This window comes from Trachymyrmex cornetzi, unplaced genomic scaffold, assembly GCF_001594075.2.
Source record: "Trachymyrmex cornetzi isolate Tcor2-1 unplaced genomic scaffold, Tcor1.1 scaffold468, whole genome shotgun sequence".
NCBI lineage: Eukaryota > Metazoa > Arthropoda > Insecta > Hymenoptera > Formicidae > Trachymyrmex > Trachymyrmex cornetzi.
Genome location: NW_017299487.1, coordinates 266,934 through 286,155, shown reverse-complemented (window position 1 = coordinate 286,155; position 19,222 = coordinate 266,934). Strand labels below are relative to the sequence as shown.

The following is a 19,222-nucleotide window of genomic DNA, read 5'->3' as shown; positions in this document are numbered from 1 at the left end:
TTGCCTGTCTCGCTTCAACCACTCCGTTCCTCCCTCTCATCCTCTTCGTCTTCTCTCTCCCGCTCGCGACCCTCTCTCACCCTGTATCTCCCACTATGCTCCCAGTCTCACTCTCTCGCCCCGTAGCTCTGCAAAAACAAGCATACGGCTATCCCCAGTAGCACCCCGGTACACAGACCCGACCAGAGCGTCACGTCGGGCGCCCCGCGTGCCTAGGGGTAACGTGGACGACGGACTGTACGTCTCCCTCGTCTCTCTCGCCGTCACGACAATGTCGCACAAGAGCGTCGCGCGTCACGTGCTACCTGCGCGTGACTCCTAGTACTCGTCACGACTCGCCACATAATTCTTCAACGGCGACTCCTCGCCACCGGGGATGGGAAATCGTCCTCCGAAGCGGATAAATTTTATTCTACAGATTCTTCAACGAATCCTTCATTCAACTCGCCAAATAGTCAAGTGATAGCCATGAACCCAGGATTACGCGCGTAGATATCCTTCGTCCGCGTTATCAATTGTGTTCTCTCACAGTGTTAGATATTGGACTCATTTTTGATCACCGATAGATATCGAGGCGATGTGAGATAGTCGAGAGTGTTCTCGGTGATTTAATCGCGAATCGTCGGAAAATTAGTGATTACGAGAGAATCGCATATGCATACACGTAATCGGTAATCGTGCGCAAATGAACGTGCTGGGGTTAAATACCGAGGTAAATCGGTAGCGCGATGTTCTCCCAGACGCGATCGCGGAATCACGGATCTTGCTCTCGAGGACTCCTCCTCGGGATACAGAGGTACGAGCAACCGATAGGGATTATTACTCATCGGAAAGTTTGATGCTCACGCGCGAACTGAAACTTGCCTCGCACTCATCATCGTCGTCGTCGTCGTCGTCGTCGTCGTTATTATCGTCGTCGACGACGACGGTCGTCTCATAGCGAAATTTCATCGAAATGTTCCATGATCGAAACGGGTGTGCTTCATCACTCTCTCTTTCCTTCTCCTCCCTTTCCCGCCGTCGCGAAACTTTCCTGGACTTTTTCGCGAACGTATGAGAGTTTACACGGAACTGGAGAAATCATTAGAGCGTTATCGTCTCCGTTATCATCGATGTCGGCTAAATTTCGCCCGGTTGTCGATCGTTCATAGGAATCGTCCGATCGTGGTTTGATATCTCGTGTTCAGTCGCGCCTTTAATAACCGCATCACGCGTAATGATTGATCGTTCTCAGTTTCCGAACGGGTTCTCGTATGCAACATACATGAGCGGTTAGCGACCAGAAATGAACGTTCCTTCGATTATCGTTCTCTTATCGGATCGTTCAACGTTTAACTGGACATATTGGGCTTATCCTGAAGAGGACTCAGGTGTACTGTCCCATTTAAATTCTCGTCGCGGATGTGATAGTCGGAGGTGTTCATGAATTGACCCCGAAAAGTTAAACTCACACTTTTCACGCGGTCCAGCAGTGCGTTCCCGTGACTCTCGACTTTGTACGAACAAGTGTGGGCATGCAATATAGGATGGTCCTCATCCGTTGATGCGTTCGCGAGAGTGAATCGGCGCGGAGCGTGTTTCGGACAATACAGATTATTCTGGGCACGAGGACCGGATGCTGCGAACGGTCGGCAGGACGTGGATTTACACGCCACGCTCAGCTGGAGAGAGACTCTGACCGCTCTCGTTGGTAAGTCGATGTTTGACGAATTCACTGTTAATCTCCCGGATGGAATCCCCAACCTTTTGTTGTCCTGATCCGCGCGTTATATTAATCGTGAATTTATCGCGAAACGGGATAAAAAGCAGACTAGACGGTATCGTAAATCTCCCATTGAACGAAAAGCTTAGGGAAGCTCGATTAATAACCATTAAGGATTAGATATTGTGAGACCGTTACTGGCATTTTTAAGCTTTTATTGATATATTGTGGTGAAAGAATTGTGCTGAGAATATTGGCTTTGGAAACAATCTTATTATATATCGAAATTTCGTTTTACGGAGAAACGATATTATGGAATATGTAAAATATATATGTAATCTTGAGAAACAAAGTTATTAATCTCTTTCATCGAGATAAGAAAATAGAGAATGTATAACTCAACTCTGTGCTTTACATAGATACATGTAAAATATGTAAATACATATATGAATCTATAACGCAATTCTGTTCTGTATGTATATATATATATATATATATATACATATCTATGTAAAGTACAAAATTGTTACAGAATATTTCTGGTCTTCTCTCGTTTAATAATATGCTTTTTCGAGTTCATCCGGCATTAGCTATGAAATAATTGTCGTTCGATTGATTACAGCTGGGGCACTCAATGTCCCTCATTGTGTGAAATAACCATTTACTGATGAAACGATTATACTTTGACGAGATTTCTTTTTTACTTGAATATTTTTTTTACTTTTTTATACTTTTTATACCTTTTTTATACCTGCTATTCGACTAATGGAAACTGGCGCTTTTCACGTGAAATGAAAAGCAAATTTAATGATTATTTTTAAAATTTATTCTATTCAATTCTAAATGCAGAGAAATTACAGAAATGTTTATTTATCGATCTGAGAGAAACAAAAATGTAAATAAAGCTGTTGTAAATAAAAATACTAAATACATTGTATTGAAGTAATTGTTACGTTCAATTAAAGTTATTGTTACAAACTCAGTAAATTAAGAATATTAGAGTTAAGTAATTTTTTTCGCTGTAAATCCTTCATTTAATAAATTTGCTGAACCTGCAATAATTTTAATTAAGCGTAATAATTAATTTAATATAATATATTTAGTGTTTATGAATTCAAAATTTATTGTTAATTAAATTATAATAAGGATTTAAACAATAAAGTTTATGGTTTAAATATTTATTATAAGCATACAATAAATTGTGAATTCAGATCTAAAATTTTCATGGAAAACCAGAATTTTCCAGATATATAGCTAGACCGTCGTAAATAATTTCCGAGTAGCCGGCCCTACCGCGTATGTACTCGTGGTCAAACTGATTTGCAATCGAACGAAGTTCATAGCGCGCGTCCTCGTAATTCTGTCCGCGATTGAATGCGCCTGACATTTTAACAACGATCGTAATGGCACGCCACACGCAAGCTTCCGAATCGTTATAGTTAACTACGCTCTGAATTAATTGATGAGCGCAATCGAATCTGACGGCGATTCCGCCCAAGTAAAACCAGTCGAATAGCATTTAAACGTAATTATGTACCTGTAATATAATAGCCTCTGCGAGTTTGCGGATTCACTTTCATGAGTTTCAAATATAAACGTCTCAAAACCGGGTCACGTTGCCGCTATTATCGAGGATCCGATTAGCGCAGCTCGATTCAACAGCGATGCTCGAATTGAATTTTCGATTTTCATTTTGGTATTCTCGTTCTAGTATTGTTCTTATATTCCCTCCCGTCCGTCTTTCCCTCTTCAGAGAACAAAGCTCGTGTGGATTGTCTTATTTCTTACGAGAATTACTCGGAGGTAATTTTAAAAATTGCTCGGACTATTATCCGATCCTTGGCAAATCGAGTTAGTCTTCTCGTTCCTACTGGAAGAATACTCGCGGAAGTTTTTGCTACTTTTCAAATGAGCGCCGCCACGCTCAATCTTGTTTACTGACGTTGCGTTTTATCGTATGCCTATGGCGTCTCCAATATCGGAAATGCTTTTCCAACTGTCTTCGATTTTCTACTCCATTTCCAGCGCTACGCATAAAGTTTTTTTCTCCCTCTGCATTGAATTCTTTCCGCATCCGGCAGACGGTCTTAATCAGCGCGGCATTGAATCTATAAAAGAAATATATATATTCTTAGTTTTTAATTCTTTCGATATTGGTTGTATTTAAAAAACAAATTTCTTTAAACCTATTCTTTCTTTGCAATTGTAGGAAGTAATTGAAATAGCATGTACACAATATTTTACGATACAAACACAATAACTTTATTAAGAATTGACTAAAATGGTTTTGTGAAATTCTCTGATAGATCACAGCTTGAATTCAGTGTGGCATCATTTTCGTAATAGCGCACACATCAACGTACGTGTTCATCGTAATGATTTGGCCTCTCACATAATAGTCACGATAGCGACCTGCCATATTGACCCGTAGAACGTGCTTGGATGTACTATACTCCATCACATCTCTCTCTCCCCCCCTCCCTCCCCCCTCTCTCCCTCCTCTCCTCTCCTCTCCTCTCCTCTCCTCTCTCTCTCTCTCTCTCTCTCTCTCTCTCTCTCCCTTGTATGTGTTGTGTGTGTGTCTGTCTGTCTGTTTCTCTATAATATGTATTACTTGAGTATTTATTTTTACGTTAGTTTTTGAAAGAAGAAATCAACCATACAATATTTTTGAGAAATTAAAATCAGAATTTTCGTTTGACACACATTTACAGAAACTTTATAATTGAAAAAAATTTTGATAAATATCTGTATGAATAGTACTTACTAAACATTTATTTACAGTAAATAAATTTATCCTATAAAAAGATGATACTTGAATCAAATTAATGGTTCTTGTACTGATAAATACATGTTTACATTAATTGGTATTATTCAAACAAATATTTATTAAAATTTAGTAAATTCTTTTTTTCATTCAACGTGGAATATTATGTGCGAATAAAACTATTCAAAGTGAAAAATAATTTATTATTCGGTTATTTCTGTCGCAATAAGCTTTTACGATAAAAAGAACACGATTTTACATCTTGACGTGGTGTGGAATATAAACAGGATTGTAAAATTTTCACGGTTGTTGACTTAAAAATTTTAATGAGCAGGTTTATAGTAGCGCACAAACCACGTCTGATTCTGAGTAAAGGCTTAATTGTAGCTTCGCAATGTACGCTTGCCAATTATAATGCACAATAAAGTGCGACGTTACTATGAGACAGCGAGAGAAAAGTACGGAAATCCTGGATCAAGGCAGAGTTAAATTAGATTTTTCCGGTCTGCCATAAATTCCGAATAATGTAGACACTTATATCATATGCATACCACTAACTAAAAACATGATTACTTTAACTATTATTTACTGTTACTTGGCTTAAATTATTTATTACACTTGTACTATTACATTACTTAATTATTTATTATTACTATTATTTATTACTATTATACAGAACGAAGTTTTTCTCATGAAAATCTAGTTACTCGTGTGAAGTTAATCTCCTTTTGAACAAATTAACTTTCTATAGCACGTTCGATTGCTATAGTCGTTTGCATATGAATGCACATTTCGAATTTTTTTTGCACGCTTCTAGTAAAAAACTAACCTCTCAACCACGAGCAATCTAGATTTAACTAATCTTATTCGATATATTTTCGTATACACGTTCCGAAATAAGTCGATTTTAGACACCTTCAGTTAAAAAATGATTAACAAAGAAATGTTGAAGGGCTAACTTTACGCTGTAAAACGTACGTCACGTCTCGAATTCAAAAGAAACAAGTTTGAAATAACATTAAACGATATATTTTTTAAATAGGTATTTCAGCAAAATTGTTTGTTCTGTATATATTACTACTAAGTTTTGAATATACCTATTATAAATGTGAAGACCATTTGCAATTGCTATGCTTTCAATCATAATTTTACTTTGAAACACCTTTTACTTCTCTGAATTTGTTACGAAAATGTAAATTGACTCTTTGGTGCAGTGCGCCAACTTGTTACAATTGTAAGTAAATGCGGCACGTGCGCGCGAGAGGGATTCGGGACTTCTGTTACTTTGCCATGGAATAAAAAATATTGCTATTAAGCGACGCGGTTTCCGACATTGTGAATAACGTTTCCAAGCCGGCGCGCGATTCTTGACGTCGTCGTCGTCGTCGTCGTCGTCGTAGGATTTTCGTGCCAGCGGATATGTGCTATGGTCGCACACGCGCTTTGCATATCAAGTCTCGACTTATGTGTATCAAGTTACTTTACCCTTTGTGCATCACAGTCGACCCGGCACCAGATTCATCCATCTCCTCTGCTCTTCCTCGCGTATGCACACGTGCCACATATACGTGTGTCCGATCGTTCTGCTCGTCGCCCCATTCTCGACGTCATCCCATCGTTCGAGATTTTACGAGTTGATGCTTGCCCGGTAACCGTGTGATTACACGCTCGCGTTTCCCGAATGCCGTACGCGTGCCGTGCATTCTCAAATACGTGACATTTTCGCGACATGTAAGATTGCTAGCGAAATCGCTTTCTCACAACGAACGCTTGAAAATAGTTGAAACACTTTTACGCGGATTTATTCTTATATAGAAAGGTAGAGATAATAAATATCGAGACGTTAAAGTAAATATATTCTTCTTGTTGTGCTTATTTATATCCACCAGCTCTATTATGTATGTTACAGTTTTTTTTTTAATCATCGTTAAACGTTTAACTTTATCACCTTACGTCTATAGGGAGACGTACGTAGGAGTTACTCATGAAATATAAACCGTCAGCTATTCTGACATCGAGAAGATGATAGAATGCACTGGGTAATAGTATGTCAGTTTCCGTTTTATACGTGACAGAAAACGAGCACATTCTAGCTGTGATCTAGCGAGGATTCCACAGGCTCCGTGCGACCCTTCGCAAGAGAAATATCTACGTTTTGTATCACCGCATTCCATACGATCTCCAGAAACGATTTCCATCGAGTTTGATGAATGCACTTCCACCACGAGACATTTAATTATTCGCGTCGAACGAGCAAAGTGTAAACACTCCTTAGCAAATTTGCAGTGCTAGCAAATTAACCGCTCTCTAAATTAACTACTTGATTTATTCTCGTGGCGTGCAGTTATCAATCATGAGGTGTGATTGTGTGAAAGTTGAATTAAACGTGCGAGAAGATTGATAAAAAAAAAAAGAGGCCCTTTACGGAGAAATTCGCGTGCGCGGTTAAATATTTCGTGCATCATGCTTAATTAAGTTGCGCATCGTCGAATGTTAAGCACTCTTGTCTTCCACGAGTTGTATACGTGTCGCGCACAGCGTACTGCTGCATACATTACTCCGGATACCACGTGATTCGCAAGGAAAAGGAGATCCATGCTATTACCTGATGACAGAATTGGCACGGGTGAAGACACATCCTCATCCCTCGCACGCACAGCGCAAATCCATTTATCGGAGTGGCCGTAATTATGCGCAGGGAACCGAACCATAACGATATTACCGTAAGTGACGTTCGCAAGAATGCTATATGTGTATGCGCGATGAAAGCGAGAGCGTATTAATTCGACGTTTATACGAAGACAACGTGGCGACGTAAGTAGAAGGACAGATGGAGAACGGAGGTAGCCGACTTAATTAAGAGACGTGCGTCCCTTAATTAACTAGTTAGCGTACACGATAAGGTGCCGCATGCCGACTCGCCAACGCTCCTCGTAGATGTTATCGGGGAAACGCTCCTGTTTGAATTCCGTTCACTGTATGAATTAGACGGAATCGCGATCCGAAACGCGATCCTGTACACGCGGGGGACTTCTCCGAAAGCCGCGGTATTAAACCGGCATCATCGTGTTGAACTTTCTAGTTAACCGTCTGCGCCTGCAGAGATCTCGGTCGCTTGCTCGCTCGCACACGTACGGAGATTACCGTACAAATTTCATTCGTGCAAATTACATTTCTCAGGCAAACGAATATTTCGCCGGAGCGCAGTACAACGGAGTGGTCCTGCGAACTCGGTCGTACTGTCGCGTAATGCGATGCTTGTGTAAGCTCTACATCTCTTTTTCTCTCTCCCTCCCTCTCTCTCTCTCTCTCTCTCTCTCTCTCTCTCTCTCTCTATCTCAGTATTCTGCCTATCTCTATCATTAAGATTGGTATCTTTAATTCAATTGAAAAGCTTCAGCTATCTTGCATAAGATGCTATCTTTGCGAGTCTGGTCGCGCTCATCTTGACGACGATGCTTATTAATGCTATATTACGAGATACTGCAAATTGCAGATATATATCAATCCGATATTTTAATTTGAATGCCACAGTCTAGAGAACGTTTCAATTCGAATAGGAAAAGGAGCTCTTACGGGATTAAGCAGTGGAAGAGAAGCTCTTCCCTGGTAGAAATTTCATGCATTTTTTTAGCAGTTACTAAACAGTTACACCAACTTCTGTCTAGTAATTGAAAAGAAAAACTACTTAGGATCCCAATCAGGATGTAACACTTTGTTTGCAGTTACTGCATACAAAAGTTGCGTAAAATCTGAATCCATTTACTGAATAGAAACACAACAAATAATGGATATTAAATTGATTAATAAGTAAGCCAACTGCTCGTGAAATGGACAGAATAAAACTCAAGTTCTTGTCCATTTCCTACTCAGTATTGGCACAATTAACGAGAATACAGTAATATTAGATAATAACTGGATAGGTGTCTAGGAAAACTGCATACATTTCTACCAGGGTTGCTCTTTCTCTCTCAAACGTAGGCGTGTTATAATAAACAAAATGTTCTACAAGGAGCTGATTCTCGAACTAATAAGAAAATGCCGTGCTGTTTTATTTTTAAAAAATTACTCTCTAAATCTGAAGTGGATAATCACTGATAATCATTGACCAAGTATGCCACTGGTAATCAATGAATTAAATGTGAGATTTTCCCTAACCTAGCTAATCTTTATGTGATCTGACTAACCTTGTTCTAGTGCTTAAATTCAATGAATATAATATTGGAAGATTGAAATTAACATGCAAATATCAGTATTTTAGTTATATAATGCTCAAACATTCTTCCATTTTTAGTTAAACTTCACTGATTATCAGTGCCAAGTATACCACTGGGTAATTAGTGACTATTCACTGATTCAGATTTAGAGAGTAATTTCTCAGAAGTAAAAAAGCTCAATCTTTCACGCTCGTATTGAAATTGGAAAGAAATATAGCCATTCCCATACATGATCCATATTTTCCGCATGCGTGACAATATGCCGATTTATCGAATGCGTACGCACGAGGTAATAAACACAATAGTGAGCCGTCGCACGCGAGAATCGTTTATTCACGCGTACGATATCATTAATCGCCGTTACACGGGATCCCTTACGCGCAAAATTGCAGTGCGAGGTATACACGACTCGATAACGGCCGATGAAAAATCGTGCATTAATTCCAGCCTATTTATTACATTAGAAACACTCGCTGTTATCCGACACTTATTTTTCATTCTGTCATCGTTAGCTGCAACAACCACGGCTGTTGCGAGCTATTAATCTTTTTTCCCCTCTCACCTTTCCCTTCTCGTTCTCCACGTTGCCCCCACAGGGTGTCTTACGCCTCTCCCCGTTTCCCCATGTGTGGCCCATCCCTCTGATGTAATTATAATGGATTGAGATGCGGTACCCTGCACGAGAAGTGATATCGAATATTCCGTTCGTTCGTATCACCTTGCACCTCTACGATGCGGAAACATCAGGTGGCCCTTGTGAATCCGTTTCTCTCTCGGAGAAGCGCGCGCGTCAGATAATTCCGACGGCAGACATTCGTCAGTGTCATCCTCGAAAAGAAGGAGCGTCCGCAGTACGTGGAAGAGAGGTTTTTTTAGAGCCGCCTGGAAGATTCGCGGCAAAAAATTTGTCAACTAAATCCTGGAGAACTGGATTTGACAAAGAAGTAACTACATCTCGGTCTGTCCAAAACGTATTATCGTATTTTATATCACCCGCAAAATAAAATGGAAACAGAACGTATCGTTTCTCGTTACACGATTTTGTCGATTTTATTTTCATAATATATTTATATGTATAAAATATTATTACACTGCAAAAGTATCTAATAGCTACCAAGTGTTGAGTGAAATAATGGATGTTTGATCAATATAACAAAAAATAATTTGTCAGTATATCTAAATATTTAGTTTTGTACTACCAAATATAATAATATTATACAATCAACGTTTGGTAATAATGTTTAAATATTTAGAAGAATATATATTATTATTTTTGCTTATATATTAACCAAACACTTGACTGAATTATTTCACTCAACATTTAATGACTGTTACCAGACTCTTATTTTTTTCACTGTATCATTTTTAATAGGATTGTATAATTTTAATTTTAATGCAATTGTAGAAAGAAGTATACAGTTTTTTTATTATTAGCGAGACTTCAATAATCGCGAAACCACTTTCACAAATCCTTTACGTTGGTTCTATTCCTGAGAGACGAACAACGGGAAACGAGCACCCTTCAGACTTTGCCATTCGACACGTTTGTTCCCGGTTTCCCTATGTGCCGGGTCGCCTCGGGCAAGTGATATTATATGTCGCTTGTTTGGAGTGAAAATTTCGAGTGCCGCCGATTTTATGGGCAGCCCGTTTTGTAACTTGGAGCACGAATTTACTTCGAATGGTTGTCGCACGTCTGAATGGTCTTCTAATGTTCGCGTAAATTTCCGTACAATAATATATGCTGTGATCGTACATTTAAAAACTGATGTTCGCGTCAAAAAGATTTATTCGCAAATCGTAACGCACCAATTTATGCATATTCATTCGTCTTCTTATGCAAATGATTAGAAAAGATTGTAGTTGTAAAGCCCGCGAAAAATATTCATTAACGTACGGATGATTGCCGCGCGAGTATGTGCGCTTTGTGAATGATGGAGTCGGCAAATACGACGTGGATGTTCTTTTGATGCGAAGAGCAAAAAGATGAGAAATTTTCAGAGTTGCCATGAAAGAAATTAACGAAGTGTATACTCAGAGAATGTGCCAGCCGTTTAAGATACTATTACTACCGTTCCTTTGAATAGTTTAGTTTGAAGAAAGTGCATTGCTGCACGGAATATCGTTTAATAAATTTCATTCAGAAATTTCCTTCTGACATAAGTCTAAATAATAAGTCTGTTATTTGTATGCTAGATTATTGAGATGATTATGATAAAGATCTGCTGTAAACGTCGCAACAAGATGCGAGTCTGCGTTAGATGCAGACAATTCTACGATGAAATATTTCGTCGGAAAAATCGGGATATCGATATTATCAGATACCTGAATTATTTCGTCTATCAGCTTCAATAATTATTGCATCCGATTGCTCGACGCATCTCGAAATTCGCGAAATCATTAAAAACAACGAGCTCGGCTTCGACGGTCCGTTCAGCCGGTCGAGACGCATTTCTCGTGAAAATGGGGAGAATTCGCGAACGCGAATTAAAAGGAAAGACACGAAACCGCCAACAACCGCTCTAATTGAGAAAAATAAATTAAAAGCCAAGTGTGCGAGGTTAGAGTGGAATATCTATAGATACCCGCAGCGTGGACGTGGAACTTTACTCAAGTTGTAGTAACAATGTGAGCGAAGTAACGTTTTCGATGATTGTCGTACCGCATCTATTAATTAATTTTTCGTAATTATTTCGTGGGTCCAATTAAGGTGAGGTGGTTGCGAGCTTAATCTCCACTTCATCTTACGTTTCTTCGCTTAGATTAATGCTCGATCTTGAAGAAAAGAGCTCCGACGAGAGAAGTGTCGGAGAATAGAGAAGAAACGAGTAAAATGGCACGACCACACGGTCTGCCTCGAAGCATGCTGCTTCCTCGTTGGTATCACGATGCGGCCACGTGCAAATGAGCTTTTAATGCCCGCAGCTCGCTGGTAAATAATAATTTAATCGCCCGCCGTACATCACTGCTTTTTTTTTCGACCGCCAGACGGCTGAAATAATCTCGTAATTCAGCCTCCGGCTAAAAATACGATCGTAACATTACACACGCTTTTAACCAGATACTGACAACATTTCGACAATCTGGAAATTTACTTTGTTTTGTCCATCGAGCCATCCTTAAGCATTGATATATTTGAGATTTATTAGATACATAAACATTATTACGTAAACGCATTACGTAACATCTTCGATATATTTTGAAAGATAGAGCGTGCGAGAAAAATATGACAGAATCTATAAATAACAGAAAAACTCCTAAAAATCAAAAGCCATTTTAAATTACCTGCACTGAGTTTCTTTCTCTCGTACCAATGAGTAGAGAAGCTATAAGATGAAAGAAGAACCCCAGAGGATCAGTCGATCTTATACCAACACCCACGTAGCAGCAGGTGATAGTACACTTGTTAGTCGGACGACGCCAGCGTAACTTTCTGTTCATAAATTTAACAGTATTGCGAACATCGTTTCTCTTTACCTTAAGTAACGACACGAAATATCCGATGGTGTGAATACTGTAGGTAAATAAATAGGGATTGCGCTTTGTATCGATTATATATTTATTTTGGACGAGATTATCGAACGTTCAGCTTTGCTAGAAGCAATTTATAAAAAGATCATAAACTGTAGAGAGCGATAAATTATTTATTAAATATCTTTTATTCTTAATCCAACCAATTACGGTATATCATTATTATTACCGTGTTATAAATGATGCTTGGAAAAAACGTGGATAACGGAGGAAAGAAACTCGCATTTTTTTCATTTGAATAAAACCATTCGCTAGATATCTCACCGGATCCAACTGCGCTTTTCGTCGGCAGGTTTCGCTTTGTAGCCGCATTGTTCATTTATCACACAAAGTATTCCGCTGATTCGCCGTTTTGCACGCGACGCTGGGATACACCTTTTTAATCTCACCGTTGTCAGAACGGCATCGGACTTGCGACCGACGTTCCGTAAATTTTTTTGCTCTCCGTGTCAAAATTTCAACCTCAATTTCATACGTCTCGGAATAAAACATAAAACGATAATCATCGGAATTTCATGCTATAAATTCCATCACTCGTGTTTTTCGCAGTTTACGGTTCGCGTTAGCAGCGCTTCTCTCTCTCTCTCTCTCTCTCTCTCCTGTAGCATTTTAACTTCTCTAAAAATTCCTCTCGCCGAGACATTTTGTTGTCCTCGGGCACCTCGGAGCTCGTCGGGGATCGAAGATCGAGGCACGTATTCGAGAACGCGTATTCCTCGTTCCGGCGCACTCATCCCGGGATCCGGAACTTTTTGCAACGAACGGCGAACGATAATGGCGCGCACCTCTCAATAACCTGACACGACAACCTTCCCTTCTTCCTGCCAGCTTACTATCCTGCCTCGCGTTTCTTCCTTCCTCGGCTGCATTCTCGTCTCCGGCATCGCATCTGGAGTCAATTTCGCCTCTTCTCCGAGTCGTGTGATTTTCCCGATCAGTTCCGCCACCGCGAACAACGGCTGTGCTGCAGGCCGGAAGAGAAAAAAAAATCAGACCTGTCGCGATAGATGAGAGTGAGACGAATGAAGGCACCACGAGAGACGTTGAACTGCCGTGTAAATCTCTCGCGAGATTTGCACAGATAATCGAGACATCGCATATGATGCAGATGAGCCTGAGTACAGGATAACTCTGGTATATACGCCGCATCTATCAAAAATTTAATTTATTAAGTACACGGAGAAAATTTTGTATTTAAAATTACTATAATGTAGTAGTAGCTGTGGTCTTCATGTAAATTATAAGTTTAAATGCAAAGCTATTTTTTTAAAAACAATAATACAACGTAATTTTTACGCTTTTTCATAGTAAAAATTTTTATTACAAAATCAAATCTTGTTGAATGAAAGTTAGTATTGTAAAGATAAGTAAAAAATATATACCTAGCAAATTTTGTTTGCGTACCATATAGTAAAAATTAACTGTTTTCATGTTAGAATATAGCTTAAGCACTGGTTTAACAAAATAATTACTTTATTTATGTGATAAAAATTAGTATTACCATAGTAAAAATTAACTCGGAATCATGTTGTGAGGGTCCATCGAAAATACAAGACATAGTAAAGTGTAATTCAAAATTGTATTAAAACTTAATATAAAATTTTCTCCGTGTATTACTTACTATGTTTAAAGTAAACGAACTATATCAGTAAAAACTTTGTACTGTCTCCTATTACGAAAAAAATTATATATATATAAAAGGGCGGGATATATGGTTATTTATATAAATAATGCATATAAATACATAAAGACATAAAACGACACAATAACTTATAAAATGCGTTTATAAAGTTTTATTAAAGAGTAAGAATGATAAATACGTATATGAAGTAATAAATAATAATTACAATCTTCCCACACATGTATTACAAGTGTTATGACATGAGGTACATATTTCATGTAATGCGTTTATTACATTTAGTGCACTGAATTCAATCTGCCCACTTTGTATACTTTGGGCATAAATCCCGCCCGCTAAAAATGTCGTATATCCCAAACAGGTGGGATATACAAGACAGCAAACTAAACAAAGAATACAAGAGCAAAGTACTTGTATTTTGTTATACAACATGCTTTACTATTCTTCTACACTCGTGTATCACGAAATAACCATTAAGTCTTTTGCACGTCCTACAGTAGTCATTTTATGTAAAATATAATTTATGATGGCGCTACTTAACATAGTGACAAATCGATTCAACTCACAATAATTTTATTAATATTAACAGTAAGAAGTTGAAATCATAACACAATACTAATATAATATAAAGGCATGTAACAGAGTAGTTGCGGGAAAATTACCTCCACTCCTATTTTTTCTGGCTTCTACGGCGTAAATCCCAGAGTGGTGTATTTGCCGGAGTTACCCTACCGTTCTTTCGAGAATTCCATCGCGAGAACGCGTCGTCTCATTTTTTTTCTCGCAGAAGCAGACGGAATACGGATCAAAATGATACAAGCCCGATTTATTTCGGGGTTGTGGTAAACCCGCTTATCGGGAATCTTGTTAAACTCATCATACTGTATCTAGCACGTCGGTTTATGTTCACATCTCATTCAAATTCATGATGTCTCGCAACTGGCTTACTTTCAAAATAAACGGCTCGTTCATTATCCGAACGTTATGTTAACACCTCGGGCGTCCTAGTTTCAGATGCGAAAAGTCAATAAAGAGCACAATCTGCGGAATTAATTAATTTTATAAAACGAGAAGAATCTTCTCTCGCGCACACGTTTAAAATAAACTTCATAAATTGTCATTTTATATATTATAGAAATTATTGCAGTAGAAAGATCTTATGTGCTTTAAATATAATATAAAACCACGTAATACATCAAAATATGTAAATCGAAAATAAATGCCATATAAACACAGTTGATAATAAATTACTGCATCGCTCTTGTCATTAGTATAGATTATCACTATGTAAACACGTGAAAATACAAGAATGCATGAAAATATTTAATCTCGGGTCATTTTAAACTTGTTTTCTGCCATGTCGTGACAATAACTTTCGTGACGTTGTTATCTTGTTTAATATAATCTATTTTGTAAGTCGCTAAAATGAATTTCATACACTATTCAGTAATATTTAGAGTGTGTTAATAGGTTTCTTTATCCAAAAAATAATTCATTTCCTCATATTTTTCTTTTCTTTGAACATATCTTTCGGAACGCTTTTTTGTTACGGTTATTTTATAGTCAACTCGTTATTTGCAAATACGAATTATAGGTAATGCTCAAGCATTCGACATATTGTAAATTAACATTTAATCATTTTACATATTTAAACATTAGTACATATACAAATTAATGTTTAAACATTCAATGCTATAATTTCTGATTTCGATATAACGAATTATATTAATTAATTTGTGTATTATTATGTCCTAAAATTATATACGAAACTGATATCTTCTTTAAAATGATATTTTCCAATGCTGCTGGTGAGTTGTCAATAATTACAACGATCGTAATTTATGCACAGATGTATATGAGTTGCAGCTGCAAATAAATTGTTTACCGGTAATGGGCAATGCACAGTGGTACTATAAATTGTAATTGAATTATTACGACCGGCATTATATTGTGCTTGCCTTTAATCAAGCTCATCAGATAACAAAGTTAACGAAGAGATTGTGCCGCACGTTTTGGTAAATTATATTAACTTAGGCTATTTACGCGTATTAAAATATTTAATTTAATAGAAATTCCTTTATTTTTAGCTTCGTTTTACAACGGGACTCAGAGCGTAATCGAATGTATGTTGCGTATTGTAGAATATCAAAGGGAATGATTAATGTTTGTGCATAGAACTCTACCTCTTTGTGATAAAACAAAATGGAATATCATCCAATCGAAAGCTCCCAATCTGTAACACAGAATGGGTTTCCATTAAATTTCTACAAGCATATAGTTTCTCCGGGTTTGCATAAACGGTAGGTAGGCTTGATTAAAACGGACAAAAGACACTGATGTTTTCTAAATAAACCAGGACACCCAGCGACCTCATTGTTTCTCTTTGCGGTATCTCGGGAAATCATTTTCTTTTTTAAAACATACGGCTGATCACTGATGAGACAACTGATGTTGAAAAAAATTTTCGATGATAAAAATGACGTATTATTTATACAAAATTTACGATAACTGGCATTAATAATAGCTATTTTTGTCGACAATAATTTCTATTGATTACATGAAATGGCAGATGACAAGCACGCGGTAGAAAACGCGCAGCGAGAATTCGAGTAAACGCTCGTGTAGTACAATTGCAATCAGGCCAATCAATTGTCCTCTTTTTGCGACGGTACCCGTGCTCTTCTTTAAACTCGTCGCATGATTAAAAAAAACCAAGAGAGAAAAGGGAAACCACGTGCGCAAGTAGAAAAAAGAGAGAGAGAGAGAGAGATAGAAAGGAAAGAATGTAAGAGGGACAAATTGTATGAAAACTAAGTTTGCGCGCGCGCGCGCCGTTTCGTTCTTGAAACGAGCACGCAAGTCGACTCGCGCGTGGAACGTACTTGGAAAAGTAATTAGCATAATAAATTAGCTCGCAAATAAAAGCGGTCTGTGCGTGCGGCGTAGATGCGCATGCGGGAAGCAGCGGCTAATGATATCGCTCTCGTGATTAGGATAACAAAGAAAGCTGCTCGCTGCTTGGCTCCAAAGGGAGGATAGTTGCCGTGCAGAGTGCACGCCAGCGAAACGTCAATTAGTACGGCAGTTGAAGGGAGAAAGAGGGGAGAAAAATGTTGTGACACCAGATGGAAGAAGCAAGGGAAAACGGAAAGAGATGGCGAACGGAAAGAAGCGCGGGCACGGGGGAAGATGGGTGCGCGTCCTTTGTGTCGCGAGATTTTTATCCATGGCTGCACTCATGATGTTTTTTCTTTTTTCTTTTTTTTTTTTTCTTCTTCGACCGACCACGACGTGGTCCCTTTCGCTGTCGACGGGGGGTTTAGTTTCAGGCGCCGAAGGCGGGGGGTCGAAAAACGTTCTGAGCAGAAGCGGGTGAAATTAGTTTAGCGTCACTTCGTTTCGGTATCCACGGTTCATGGGGCGCGCTTCGAACTTGGTTCTCTCCAGTAAAAGAGTCGGAACTTCTTTTTCCGCTCATTCAGTTCAGGCTCTTCGACCCGGAGAGCCGCGTGTAAAGAGTACGGGGAATATCTGCTAGGAAATCCCTCCTCGCTCTCGGTAGGGAATCCTACTCCTTGCTCTCGAGTTTCATTGCGGAACTTGGTCGCGGCAGCGCTGCAAGCTGATTTTTTTTACATTGCGAGGATTTCATTCTGTACGAGTGCTTTTTTGCTAATCTTGTAAAGTAAAGAGCGAATCTTTTTGCGGCAGCCGAGACGCACGAGAATTCTCCGTAATTACTGAGGATATCAACATGCCTTTTTCGTTGAATTTTGTGGAACATTCTCTCTCTCTCTCTCTCCCTCCCTCCCCTCTGTTTTTTTTCTTCGTCTCTATTTAGGAACCTGTTTCCATAAAACATTTATTTGCTTCATTAATCAGTAATTTCCGTAGAAACGATATTCTAAGAGAACGCTCATTAGTTATTTAGTTCCTTTAAGCTCGCGCCTTTGTTTATTAATAAACACCAAAATAATATACATTAATCCGTTTTATAAGCACGGCGCTTAATTGAAGAAACCAGGAAATTCATGTTTAATGAAACTCGGCGAAATGGTATAGTTTGTAGACTTGGAGCATTGCATACGTCGTACGATCAGACGTTAAAGGTTAATCAGACCGGTGATGAAACGCGAATTTCGCACAATCACGAGCAGTCGTAAACATCGGAGCGTAAATTGCCAGAGGGAGAATTGCGCTATATCGGCGAAGAAGTTGGGGAGGCGGAGAGAGAGTCGTCATAAAGGTGTCGTAAAAGCGTCGGTGGCTCGGCATTATTCGCGGCTGTCAGGTATTGCGCCTTATCTATAATTTGGTTTTTCAGTGCAAGATAAATGTGCTCGCGCGACGACGACATCGTCGGTCGTCGCCCCGTCGCGACATTTCGCGAAAGATCGCAAGTACGCGTTTCTCGGCAGTCAGCCTGGTAACTTTTACGCCGGGTCATATCTGAGTTTTCACTTAAACAGAGAACGATTGTCACGTATCTTTCCTTTTATTTTCGTCATTCGAGGACGAAACTCTTGCACTCCCTCCTCAAGTATCGGGTTTTTTTTATTTCGCACACGATCGACTATGTTGCTTCGTCAGACTTCGGATATCGAGTCCCAATGGTGTTCATCGTATTTTACGTGTCTTGTTCGAGCTTGAGCGTGAAATTTATTTATTGCTATTTAATCTTGCCTTTCAGCTGATATTTCAGCGGATCAGGAAAGCAATGTTAGTTGGTGTACGTGCGAGCCAATCATCGCGATCTTGTTTTCTCATCTCTTATCCCCAGCTCTTTCGACCATTTGGGAATTGCATTGTTTCTACCATTGGATTCGCGTTATTTTCCTTGCATCATTACACTCGTTCCATTGAAGCACCAATCTCATTGCGCGTTTTATAACATTTACGTTAGTTATCGTTTTATCATCGATTGTTCCATTATATTGAAGAGAAGTATTGTTTTATCAAAAAAAAAAATGTCAAAAATTACATCCTTTTTTTAATTAAATACACAGTAAAAAATCGTGCGTCCATATGTAGAATTTTTCTTGTGTTACCATATTTTGATTGTTACTTCAATGTAAAATAAACATACAACTGATATGTTATTATTTTTGTAACATTTTGATGTGTTAGATTCGTGTCACTTTTCTAACTTAACAATTGCGTATGTCAATTGAAAATGGAATATTATTTTGAGTGTTTTTAACACAATTGTTTCAATTAATCTATAATATATCTCAAAGTTAATTTAATATCTAAGAATTTTTTTATTCACTTTATACGAACAAAAATGTTTTATTAACATTTTCTTACGAGTTACTGCAACTACTCTTCTATATACTCTACTTATTTTATATGTTAATTTTAAATCA

The 19,222-nt window shown here is 38.4% G+C and overlaps 1 protein-coding gene across 1 annotated transcript in view; it reads left to right on the top strand.

The window, feature by feature from the left end:
- The first annotated feature begins 1,642 nt into the window (after positions 1 to 1,642).
- Positions 1,643 to 19,222, top strand: part of NLG-5 (neuroligin 5) — a 198,298-nt gene continuing 180,718 nt past the window's right edge. Inside the window, exon 1 of the mRNA XM_018513400.1 lies at positions 1,643 to 1,690. The gene's annotated coding sequence lies outside the window, so the exon portion shown is untranslated. The remainder of the gene's footprint in view (positions 1,691 to 19,222) is intronic.